This window comes from Neopsephotus bourkii, unplaced genomic scaffold (genome assembly GCF_033783945.1).
Source record: "Neopsephotus bourkii isolate Nb327-2 ecotype Australia unplaced genomic scaffold, CSIRO-AGI_Nbou_v1 NB_272, whole genome shotgun sequence".
Lineage (NCBI taxonomy): Eukaryota > Metazoa > Chordata > Aves > Psittaciformes > Psittacidae > Neopsephotus > Neopsephotus bourkii.
Window position 1 is genome coordinate 12,470,721 of NW_026900781.1, and position 13,832 is coordinate 12,484,552.

General features: G+C 38.7%; 1 protein-coding gene across 1 annotated transcript in view; it reads right to left on the bottom strand.

Moving 5' to 3' along the window:
* Positions 1-13,832, bottom strand: part of GMDS (GDP-mannose 4,6-dehydratase) — a 425,091-nt gene that overhangs the window by 259,235 nt on the left and 152,024 nt on the right. The gene's annotated exons all lie outside the window — the stretch shown is intronic.

Below are 13,832 nucleotides of genomic sequence, written 5' to 3' on the forward strand. Positions count from 1 at the left end.
ATTATCTAGACACTTTAGTACAGAGTAGATGCTCAGTTTACAAAAGTACCCTCAAAGGATTTCTAAGAATAAACAAGAATTCCCTAAATAGCAGAACCAAAAGGCTGGTGTTCCCTGATCTCTCTCTCAGGATTATTTTCCCATGTGAAGTAAGGGGTAAGCCTTCTCACAGTGGAAGCACTATCAGGCACTGCCTCACCTCCACAGCTTCTAATTTTCACAACATTCACTTGGGCTTAATATCTTTGACACACTTGAATTTGGTTAAAATTGTCAAAAAAATGTTAAAAAAATTGACAGCACAATAGCACAAACATGTATTAAAAAAACTCACAAACTTGAACAAGGTCCAAAGTTTTGGAATTTAAACACATCAAAATGGAAAGAAGACTAGAAGTATCTGCTGTCAAATGACATACCACCTAAGGTGTGCAAGAGCTTTTGCACAGAGGTTAGAGGGATGATGAAGTAGGAGAGCAAAGGGTGGAGATATTCAAAAGAAACTTGATATCTTCTACAGCTGACATATGATAATAAACAGTATGAACTCACGCACGCTGCTGGGCCAAAACTCTTCTTTCTCTCCTTGCTCCAGTAGTTCTCAGTTATCTTTATAATGAGCTTGATTGTGGCAAAGGCCACAAGAGAATGATTGTGTTTTAAGTTTTTGGAGTGTTTCAAAAATATATTAGTTCTATTCCTGACAGTTATAGAAGAAAACAAAAAATTAGAAAAGGAAGCTGAAAGTAAGAGATGTGTTGTGTCCATTCTAATTTGTAGGCAGGAGTGAAAAATGCTCGGAAGGGAGCTCACTCTCCCTGTTTGATGGGTACAGGCTGGCTGTTTGGATGTGCTGGCTATGCTGCTGGACTCTAAAGGATTTTCTCCTACCAGTGCCCATCCCAGAGACATTTTCCTTCTTCCTTCTACATCCTCTCTCTAACCCAGAGATTTTGCTTATGCCAGTTCTTGGAAAAAAGTTCCCTGTTTATATTGCCAACATTATAAACAAGTAACAGAATGGACCTTTAAGGCCATTCTTGCCACAACCCAAGCAAGAATTAACCTACCTATGTCCCCTCTGGCTTATGACTGACTTTCACGAATGAGCCCTAGGGTGAAGGCAACATTACAGTTTGTTAACATGATCTAGGCTAAAGGTTAGTGAGACACTACCAAAGACAGAGAGTACAAATCCATGATCCCCCCTTCATTAGTCTTCAGTAATAGGGTAACTACTATTACAATAGAGAGTAAATGACCATAGCTGGACAAGCTGAGCTAGCACTGTGAAAACTAACCTGTCACCAGCTATATTTTCAGGCTCCCTGCAGATTCAGATAGATAGTTCTGTATTAATTTCTCCCCTTAAGCCACTTCCCTATTCAGCAATCACTACAGGTTTAAGGCTTATTTACACAGCAGATGACATAAAAATAGTAAGATTAATTTGAATTTGCACTTTTGGTTAATTTAATACAGGTATGAAATAATCTAAATTGTGTTACTGAGCACCAAAATCAAAAAGGATCTCACACAGTTTTGATCTGAAACAGCAAAATGGTATGACTGAAAACAAACTTCACTTTTTTGCCTTTTACTAAAATAAAAAAAAAAATAAAAATAAATCTCACATTTTGGTTGGTTAACCTGGTATGAACCAGCTGAAACTGAGAACTGATCTATTGAGAAATGCTGAGCATTTCTTGTTTTAATCAATCAGACATAAAGATGACAGCCACTTAAGGTCTTTCAGCTTGTCCTGGGTTCAGCAGTAGCAGTCATTTTTCTCCTTCTTAGTAGCTGGTGCAGTGCTGTGGTTTTGACTTTCAGCTTGGGGACAGCGCTGATAACACCGATGGTTTTAGTTGCTGCTCAGTAATGTTTACTCTGACCAAGGACTTTCTGAGCCTCATGCTCTGCCAGGGAGGAGTGGCACAGGAAGCTGTGAGGAAGCAGAGACAGGACACCTGACCCAAACTAGCCAAAGAGGTATTGCATACCACAGCACAGCATGCCCAGGAGGTAGAACTGCGGGCAGTTACTTGGGAGGGCTAGATCACTGCTCGATCAGGCTTGGTGGTGAGCGGTTGTATTCTCTTCCCTTGCTATTTCCCTTATCATTATTATTATTGGTGGCAGCAGCAGTGATTTGTGTCATGCCTTAGTTACTGGACTGTTCTTATCACAACAAGTGGGAGTTACATTGTTACAATTCTCCCCATTCCTTCAGGAGCGGGGCGGGGGAAGAAAGGGGGGGAGTGAGATTGAGACTGCGTGGTTCTGATTTATGGCTGGGCTTAAACCACGACACAGCTTCACTGTCAAAGTCTTGCAAAAACATCTTAACAGGTGATACAAGTCAATAAAGCACTAATGAACACAAAATGTTTATTTACCATATAGCTAACACCTTCACATATTCCCAGCTCTCTAACTAAAGGCAAAACACTAATTGCAGGAGAACCAGGAATTTACCTATATTAAGGTATTCTTTCCATCAACCACCTGCTAAAAACATCAACCCAAAATGCAAATTATTGTTCACATATTCTACTACAAAGTATATGACACATATAACTGAGATGGTCTTAAATCAAGAGATCCCAGATTACAAAACCTCTTAATCAGAGTGAGCAATGAGCCTGTGGTAGCAGCCCTGAGAACTGCTCTCCTTGGCTGATGCAGAGACCAGTTTCACAAGAGATGTTTTCCCCTTTTGCCTTATGAATGACCTCAGTCTTCACCTAAAAAAATCACTCACTGGGGTGTGAGGTAATTGTGCCTCCACACTGGCTGGGTCTGAGTGACCCTGAGAAAAAAAGCACCAGCTTTGTGCCTGTTTGGTGGTTTTGTGAAGTGAGCTGTTGATCACAAGGGACAGGGCTCAGACCACTAAATAATTTCATTTGGGAGTGCAGGTTAGACTAGAATGGCATTCATGAAAATAAAAAATGGTTTTATCCACTGAAACCTCCAACACCAAAAACGCTGGACTGTTAAGACACTCGGTGCAGTGTAGGGGCAGTAACATGGCAAATACAGATCAGTGCACACTTCATTTTAATTTGATTCTAATTCAAAGTTAATAATATAAAAGAATTTTATAAAATACTAGATTAAGTAGTTACAAATGAAGCGGGGTAGGAAAAGGTGCTGAGTTAATCCGTTACCACAGTTTTTGCCTCTCCTTCTGAACATCACTTTGTGCAGGACCAGTAGAAAGATCAAGGTAAAAAAATAGTAACGTAGAGACCTCATTAAGAGGGACGTGCAAAAGAAAATTGACATGTATGCACAACACACATACACCCACAAAAGGCCATGGTCTGAGCTATAGAAAACAAATACAGAATCATATTCCATAGATGTCACTCACAGAAATCATCTTTGCTGGTGCACTGATCTCAGTGGGACTTCCTGAGAAAGAGTAAAATACAATCATAGAATAGTTAGGGTTTGAAAGCACCTTAAGATCATCAAGTTCCAACCCCTGCCATGGGCAGGGACACCTCCCACTAAATCATGTCACCCAAGGCTCTGTCCAACATGGCCTTGAACACTGCCAGGGATGGAGCATTCACAACTTCCCTGTGAAACCCATTCCAGTGTCTCACCATCCTCACAGTAAAGAACTTCTTCCTTATATCCAATCTTAACTTCCCCTGTTTAAGTTTTAACCCATTATCCCTTGTTCTATCACTACAGTCCCTAATGAAGAGTCCCTTTCCAGCATCCTTATAAGCCCTCTTCAGATACTGGAAGGCTGCTATGAGGTCTCCACGCAGCCTTCTCTTCTCCAGGCAGAACAGCCCCAACTTTCTCAGCCTATCTTCATATGGGAGGTGCTCCAGCCCCCTGATCATCCTCAGATCTTCATGGAAATTATTGTAAAGGCAGGTGTATGAAAGCTAAAACCTTCCACTTTCTGGAAGAGTAAACATTTATTCAGTGGAAAAAAAAAAGAAAAAAGAAAAGCTTAGGTAATACCTGCAGATGAGAGTTTTCAAACAGCCTAATTTGTGACGTCTTAACTGACTGAATTAGGAAGATCGTCTTCCTGTACAGTGGTGACTCAAAGCAGAAAGCCTAACAGCTTTTGCTCATGCTTTGCAGAAACCATATATACACTAGTTTTTGAATTGAGCTACCTGAGATAGATGCTTCATTTTAACCTCAGAATCCAAAACTATCAGTTATTGTCAACTGCATAAAGCAAGCCATGAAACTAACAACTTTTTTTGAAGACACCACCAGGAGTTTTTGTAATGACTGGAGTAGGGAAAAGAAGCTTCGTCTGGCAGAAACTTTAAGCCTGAAAGTTTTCTTGAAGAGTATGGAGGGCATGGATTCACTACTGCTTTGCCCTCTTTGGACAGACTTTGTGACAAAGGGAAAAGCATGACATACCAAAACAGAAACTGTCTACTTGGAACATATTAGCCTGGGTAACCTTGGCCCTCCCTTCCCATGTACAATGGAAATACTCTGCTTTTGCAGTTATCATTATCATTATTCTTTATAATCACTAGATCAATCTCTACAAGAGATCTGAATTTAATAGGGCAATGTTTTAAATATGATGTTTCCCAACTGATCATTCAAACCCAAGCTTAGCAAGGTCTTTAACAAGATTTAAAAGCTTGCTGAAAACTGTCTAAATGAAAACGTATGGGTCTTACCCTCCACAAGAACACATTCCTATCATGTCTATGAGTACTATATACAAGACTGCAGACAATAATACTTGCATCTGACCAACAAGTTGTCAACAGATATTCTGAAAATTATCAATTTAGCACACACACAGGTTTGGCTTTGTGAGATACTTCATCTCTGTTTTGCCATTTGGAACAATCCAACAGTTGGGCTTCAATCATATTAACTGCTAGCTTTCAACCAAAAATAGTGTGTGCTAGCAGAATATGCTTCAGCGCTCTAACTAAGGAATATAAATAATACTTTGAAGGTTCATCTACTTCTTACAGCCTTCTCAGTTTCAGAAGATGGGATTTCTGGAAAGCTGGTGTTACGAGAGGGAAGCTTATATGAAGCCCCAGGAGGATACAGGATAATATAAACGTAAATTGTTGTTCTTTAACTGTAAAAGCAAAGGTAGCTAACCTAACTATAACATTAAAATAAGCATTTTTGCTCCTTAAAAAAAATCACAAAAAAACAGCCTAGAGCAGATTCTTTTATTTATCAGAGTAGAAGATATACCAGGTCTCTTTAGCATTAAGAAAGGTTTACACTGAGAAGCAAATCACAAAGCAGAAAAACTGCTCAGAAACGTTTCAGGTCTCACAAGTTTCCAGCGGTTACTTTTTTGTATTCTTTAAGATCAGTTCTGTTTGCTTTGAATATTCAGTGTGCTTTCCACTGCCAATAAAAACCACTGGGATCACTTATATCATCTCAGTAAACAAACCTCTCAACCCATAGGAACAGGCATGTAAAGCATAACATTCCAGTTGCTAAATCCAATAAAGACTATGGGCCAAGCATTCCTATCAAGTCCTAACACACTGGAAATAAATTAAAAAAAAAACACCAATCATACAAATTCTAGGAAATCTTAAGAATTTGGGGGAGCTGGGCACTGTCAACGGGATGGGGAAGAATTGATATATCTACAAAAATGTCAGGTAACCTACTAGGAGTATAATGACATTTTTCTTTGCCTCAACCCCTTAATTCATAATGAATGCTTAACTCATTGTTCTCTCACCCAATAAAAATAGTTAAAAGATACCAAAATCCACCAAACAACTACATATATTTTATTATATAGAAAAATAACCAATTTAATAGCTATAAACTGCTTATTATTAAGCAACACCATTTATACGTTAAGGACCTATTCGACTTCTTAGCCAAATAGAAAATGACTGAAAAATAATGACTGAAATTCTGGATAAAATAAATGTGCATTTTGTAGATTTATCTTCTTTCCTATTTCTTTCCCTGTTATCTCATTAATAAAGCAGAAAAAAAATAAAGTGATCTGTATAAAATTAGAGTAATTTGAGAACATGATTATAAACAGAGAATTAGGAAGGAAGAAGTTCCACAAGTGGAAGCAGAAGTCAACAATTTTCCTAAAATTCGTGTTAGCCCAAGCTATTCACAATATTGCTGCAGCACATGAGCTTGGATAACTTGCATTTTGAAGTCATTCATGATGCAGAAGAATAAGCTGTGCAGCTGATAAAAGATGTGCTTCTCTGCCAGTGCCTACATTGAGATCCCAGTGGGTGAGTTCCACTGCAGCACCATTGTACTATGGACCATAGACTGAGTGACTGGAGAGACTTCTTGATGTAGTTAAAAGTTTGTTTTTGACATCAGTGAGCCAGTACTTCACTTTCACCTCTAAATGTAGAAACACAAACTAAAGTGCAGAAATAAGCTATTAGCTGTTTAGGGATCTTAAACAACTCTTTATGATCTTCATGTTCAAGCAGTCTGCCATAAACCACAACAAACTGCTTTAGGGACCAGCTCAGTCTTCTACAAGTAAGCCCAAAGTAGTTTTCATTATACACAAGAAAGAGGAGCTTGAATGTAAACCTGTGCATTGCCTCAAACGCACATCTTTGCACCTTCAAAATGAGCACAAATGAGGGGTGAAGCACAGCTGAGTTCATTCATTGCTCCCCAACATCCATTTCTCCATGTACACTGAGATCTGGGAAACGCATGTCACGAAAAAAGGGGTGATATGAAGCAGACGCATCACAACAGAAGTGTACTTTTCAGTCTGAAAAAATTATTTAGGATAAAAACAGCAGCAAAGACATACACCACCTTCCACTACATCCCCAAGCATCAGGCCCTGCAGAATCCAAAAGCAGCTATTATCTTTCAGCTCCACTAGCACTAAAAAATTAATGAACAGCTAAGTTATATTGCTATTGCCCACACAAAATAAAACCAGAGTGTGGCTAGTCTGAAACAGCCTGAAGTCCCCAGCTATCTTGCAGCTGAACTATCCTGCCGGAGAATCTTCCTTAAGCGGCAGCAAATTTCTTTGTGCAGCTGAAATAGGATTAGGAAAAAGGGCTCCCTGATATACTCCACAGTATGTATTCATATGGCTGCTGCTCATGATTTGGCTTGGGTAAGTTTTTCTTACAACTGTCCTCCTGATTAATTTCAAGCTCTTGATGAAAACGGTCTGAAATACTCTAGAGAAACATAGCTCGGCATTATTAAAACAGGATTCTTTTCCCCTCTTTTTGGGAAAAATACTTTTTTTTGTTGGGGGGGGGTGGGAACTAAAAAAAAAAATAAAAATAAACCCAAAACAGAGTACAAGCATGAAGAAATACTCCTTGAGTAACTGAAGTTTTGTATTTGTTAAACCAATAGGGGTTGATAGCTGGATTCATCATTCAGTGTCTTTAAAAAGTGACTCCTCTGTGGCAAACTGCAGGTGCTGTTGTAAATCCAGCTCACGAGGTCGTCATATTCACCTTTGCCTCTAAAGCATCCCACTCATATATGCCTGACCAGTTAAGAGGTATAGAAAAGCCACCAGTAACCTTGTATTTTTGAAATGTCAATGCCACAATTCTTAAATTGAAATATCCATGCTTCATTTGAATAAAGCAAAGTCCTGTACATCCTGTACAGTTGCCTTGGCTATTGACTATTGACTGAAAGGTGTGGGTATGGAACACATCGCCAAATAAAGGTGATTTGTAAACTGTTTATTCTTCTGTTTATTAACCAGCTAACTTAGTGGATTAAGAGAATTTAAAAGAGTTAAAGAGAGTTGCCCAGAGACAGGTCTGAAGGAAAGTTGAAATGTGAAAAATTACAATTAGATATTAGGAGAAAATAGTTCTCAACATGGGTAGTCTAACACTGAAACAGGTTGGGCAGAGAGGCTGTGGCATCTCCACCCTTGGAGATACTCAAAACTCAGTCAATCAGACATAGCCCTGGGTCACCTGCTGCAAGTTGCCCCTGCTTTATGGAAAGAGGTGGCCCAAATAGCATTCAGAAATGGCTCCTAAACCAAATTATTGCACAATTTTAACACAACAAGGGATTACAGAAGTGTTTTTTGATGCTTAGACATGCAGCACCATCCAATGAGTAGACAGTGGTTGTACAGTGTGCATGGTTTTGTAGGACTGGCTTTGTAGAAAATCAGTGATTTTTCTCTACTGGAGGAGCAAAGAGCTGTTCACAGCAACTTTTCAGAGGCACAGGGTCCAACTTGCTATTCATCGTATCTCCTCCACGGAAGAGCTTCAGATAGAGGAATGCTCAGATCTGATAGTAAAAAAATACCAAAGTGGAGGAGGAGAAGGAGGGGGGATATCGCAGAACATGAGATTCAGTATGGCCATAAACCTTTGTCACAAAAATGTAACCTCCCCATTAGTTTTGCTTATCTTCTTATCCATTTGTTATTAATTTGATGGAACTGGGGAGTTGTCTGGGTTATGTGATGTGAGGGATTTATCTTGCAGAACAATCTCCAACCCACTGTTCAAAGTCTTTGGTTTCAAATTACAGAGATTAGAAAAGAAGCTTTACAAAAAGAACCGTTGATTCTTTATTCCTTTTCTGCATGATATTGTTCAGAGGTAGTTTGACAATATACGTATTTACCCAAGCTTTTAAGCATAAGGCACACGCAGCAAAGTCAGCATGGGTTTTGATGCTTTAGATTTTGTAGCTTCAATGGCTAGTGACACTGTGATACCCTAAAAGCTTTCTTACATGCTGAAGTCCAGCTGTGCCAGAAGCTTTAAATACTATTTAGTAGAAAGACAAAAAAGGGCAACTCATAGAGCCACTAGAGAACATTCAAAGAGGGATGTAAAAAGATAGCCAATTCATTTCGCTTTATATGTACCAGGGGAATAGAGAGCTATGAATAAAATGCATGCAGGGAATGCAGTCACTTCGAAAGAAACAGCATCATTTTTACTCACTTTCACATATGTAGAAATTAATTTAAAACATACAGGTTATTTAAAACTCTAGCATGAAAACTAGTTTATAGTTTTATTTTTTTAAGTTCTGATGCCTTTTAAAAACTTTTATCTTTGCTTCCTTGATGCTTTCAGAACACGTAGAAAGATGCTCTGCACAGAAATGATAAAAACATCACCATAAGAAAAAAGAAAGAAAAAAAAATCCCTCGCAAAACCCAACAAACCTTCACCACCTGTTTGCTTTATTATTTTGATGGACTTTCAATGGATGGCAAGATAGATAATGAACTAAAGCAATAATCTACTATGGCACAGCTTTGTTGACAGTAGTCTCTACTCTCTTTGCCTTCCTAGCCAAAAAGATTGCAAAATATGACGTAACGCAGTGGACTCTCCCAAATGTTGATACAGCTCCCATGTTGCCTAGAAGTTAGCATTACCTGAATGTTTTGCAAACGACTACCTTTCTTGACTGTCATGTAGGTCGTACTCACGCACAATGTAAAGTTTCCCCCTCTTTACGGGCCATGCCATAAGCCTTGCTTTTCCAACCAGAGAGAAATTATATGTTTTCAGCATTTATTATTTATTAAGAAGATTACTTCCCAGACTGCAACTTCTCATACCAAATGCATTGTTTTAGAAAGCTTAGAAGCAGTTCAAACTGTTTTTCAGGAAGCCCTGAAGGACAAGAAATGCTCCTCCCTCCATGAGGAAATAAAACAATATTTCACTTTTTTGTTTTGACAGATTTGAATATGGACTAGGGTCTTTTTTTTTCTTAAGGGCATTTAAACTGGAAATAAATTATACTGAAGAAATGCAGAACCTTTGCAGAATAATTTCTCATTTTTTTCAAATTCAAGTAAGCAAAAATTTAAAAATTGGTATAAAATTAAACTCTTTTTAACCAAGTTATTTTGTTGTTACTTTTCCCCTCCTGCCCACACATTACCTACTGAACATTGTCTGATCAGTTCTCCAAATCATATTTGTCATTATTTTGGGTTAGTTCTCTGGAATATATTGACTTCGTAACTGATGTAGCACTGCTCATGATAAAAAGATGAGAAAAACCACTGACTGCTGGTAGTCCTATAGCTCATTTAATTAATTCTGACCAAGCCGCACGCTCTGAATGAAACATCTATTAGAGATATGACACACACTTCATAAAAACACACTTTCTATAATGTTTAACAAAAGCTTTCACCTCTTACTCTATGAAAATCTGTAAATTTTAGCTTTCTAAAATTAAAAGCATTTTCTCCTCCTCCTATCAAGAATTGCTATCTCCTTCCCTACAGTTAACCAGGGGTTGAAAGAGCTTCCCTACTTCACAAAGATATTGCAAGAAAAAAAACTAACTAGATGAATGTGCATGTATTCCTTATTAATGGGACCATAAACCTTATTAGCTGGATTGCCTGTAAATATGCCTGACTTGGCCATTCAATTTGAAAGCTAAGGGTGCAGACACAGTCAAGTCACTGCAAGAAAACAAATTACTATTTCTCTGTGGAGCCAAGGTAACTTTATCTGGACATGCTTTTAAACCACAGCAAATGCAAGATAGAGCAACCTGTCTTAGCTGTCGCTTACTGTCAGCTACTCTAGAACCAAATCACTTCATTCATCACAGCCTAAGAGTGGACAGGTACCTCAGCTCTGATCACACATTGCAGCTTGTTACATTGTGGTACTTTGGTTGCAGCTGAGCTTTCAAAACAGGTAGGACTTCACGGAGACACAGGAGAACATGGAGTTTTGACAAAATAAGTATGTGAATACACATGGGAAAAAAAAATCATGCCTTCTCTCTTGGGCACAAGTATCTGGGAAACATGATCTGCCCTGAGGTACCCGGGGTGGAGGAGGATGGGGAGTTTCAGAGCTCAAAATCCAACACCTGCATCCATGTGGCAAAGGAGATGTGCATACCATGTCAGCAAGCAATGTCTGCCCCCATTTGTGCACTTGGTCTATTCTTCAAATAGTAAAGTAACAGATATACCACTGTTAAAGCATCATAAAGCCACATCTTCTAAACAAATTTCAGACTTGTTCCTGTTCCACTCACTCTCCTCAGTAAATCCGTATCTTCCTTGTTCACCATGGGGACTAATCACTTGCAATTCTTCCTAACATTACACCTCCACGGACTTAATTCTACTTTCTGGTTTACCATAAAGCAACCGAAAACTACACCAACTCCTCTTTAGCTAGAATGATTTCAGCATAACCCAGACTTCTATATAATCAACTTCTGAGGCTTTTGTTCATTTTTATTGCAAGCGTGTTAAATTGGGATGGCTAATTGCATGGGGCAAATTTGGACGGATATGTATGTACTGAGAAAAGACATGCTCCCACAGTTGCCACATTCTCAGTCCCTGCTCCAGTACTCCAACAGGAATGACTGGGAAAATGAATAAACATGCAACAGCATGTCAAGAAATAAGTCACCAGGGTTTGGGGTTGTGGGGTTAGTTGTTTTTTTTTTTTTCAGCTTTCTTTTTTGAACAGGGCAAATAATTGCTTTTTCTTCCAATGAAGGTTATTTGTGACATTTTACTTCAAAATCTTACTCAAAGAAAGGACAGCAATTCCAAAACCAATCCTTTTCTTTTTCTCCACAAACCCAGCAGCATTCTTTTCCTTCTACTTGTTCTTGAGAGCAGCTGACATTCAAAAATGTTAAGTAAATACAATAGTCTGAGGTTTGCACTTCCCCTGAAAGAAAACCACTGAATCGTTTATTAAAATTACAACCAACAAACCAAAAGAACCCACCACACCTTGAAATGCTAAAGCTGGTGAATCCTAGTAGACGAGCATTATACCCTCACCTGCAGTGCATGTACAGACACTTCATATGATTAATTTTAAAATCAGGGTATTAATAGCATCCACAGATACAGTAGCTGATGACGGCTTTGTTGGGAATGATGTAATAAACCTGTAGAAACAGCTTTCAGTAAACTCACTGTAGCAATATTCCATTTCAGGCAAGATGGGGATAGCAATAATTACACACCTCAAAGTGGACTGTGATAATTCAACCTATGTAGGAAACTATAGGAATGAAATACACTTTTATCACTGCTACCACTTAGATTTTAATGTAGTTATAATACTTAAGAAACCATGTGCCTTACATCTTCTTCAGCTGAATCCTTTCAGGGAGAACACTGCTCTTTCCTATGTGACAGTGAGCACTTTGAACCCAAAGGCGATCCCCGCATAAAACATTCTATTTAATCAACTCAGCTGCCTCAGAAGGATGTGGGTGGCTAGATACAAAAAAACATGTGTCTTGACAGGTATATGGGGATAAGGGGGAAAAGGCCAAGGGGGAGAAAGCTGAAAGGGATGAGACCCTCTGGTTAAACTTTATTATTTTTCCCCTTTTGGAACAAGAAGGATGTTACTCTCTGAAAAGAAATCAGTCTGTTAGATCTTCTGCTGGCATCACCTTCACCTTTACTTTATTCTTTTATTTATTATTGACTATTAAAGCCTCTCCACTACAATTCTTAGAAAGTAACGAATAAGCATTAATTTTAAAAGGCAGCCTTGGCACTCATAAGGCATGGTGATCATAAATCAAAGCAGAACACTACAATTGATTTGGGTATTGTAATCTACAACACTAACCTCAGCACTGTTATTCACTTATCTCTTGGGTTCTGACAGAGAGAAGAGGACTAGGAATAATAGCTGCTTTTCACTTAAACATTAAGGCAAATTACTGAGGAAATGGAGACTTGGTACTGCATAAAATCAAGAAGTTTGGGAGTTTCTACTCTCGCCCCTACTATATTACTTTAGTCCATCTGACTGTGCCCTAAGACAGCATTAAACTTTTTGTCTCTTCTAGTGTTAGAAGTTACAAGCAACCATATTGACACTTAAAAGGCAGTGCTCCTCTAGTGTAGTCCTCTATAACTGAGTGTGGCATTCAGTATGCCAGCAAACGTCACGCTCAAAGCAGCTTTGAGTAAGACTTAACTGGCACATAAAAAGCTCCCTCAGCTTTCAAAGTGAATTTTGCAGCATCAGAATGAGGCATGTTGGAAAAGCAATGTGGAAAACAAACCTAAGCTGCCAATACATAGTGAACAAGATCAGTGGGAACATGAAATTTCACAAATAAGGTGAAGTCTGTAAAACTGTGTACGGCTGCATTTTAGTTTGAAAAGAATGCATAGCTCAGGCAGATGCCATGTCTCTATTGTATGCAAATATTTTATTTCAATTAGCACTTTTCAATCATGCTTTTTCTTTTCTGAATGACTCACAGATATCTCAGTCAAGAAACGGCAGGATCATAAAACACATGCCAACAGGGTGCATTTATCTTACAGAGAGGTAAATGTGGAAGGAAACAAGTAAATTTACCTTGGGATTTTTCTAACCTGTCTTCCCATTCAAATATGTTTTTTCTACATGCCTGAAAGCCTCTATAACATAGCACACTCAGTTTTCATATCCTTCCAAGCAAGAAGTATTCACAAGAATTTAACTTAAACTAAGGAAATTGTGTTTCCAGAGCTTGTCAGTCAGGCAGTGAAGTGAGGAGAAACCAAGTTGAGCCTACAAGTTTTATCACACCGTATTAAGCCAAAGAAGAGGTTGTAATACTAAGCTGCCTGCAAACACACATAAGAAAAGAGGGAATCCTTAGAACTTCTGTGAGCCACTGAGAGAGTCCTGCTGCACAGGTCAGTATGAGTGGTGATTGTCCATGAGGGAGATGTGCTGAATAGCTGTGAAGTACGGCTGGATGAAAAAATACCACAAGCTAAGATCCATGACTGCACACAACACTGACATAAGCTAAGAACGCTACGTCTCGTGGCTGCAGTAGGAGTT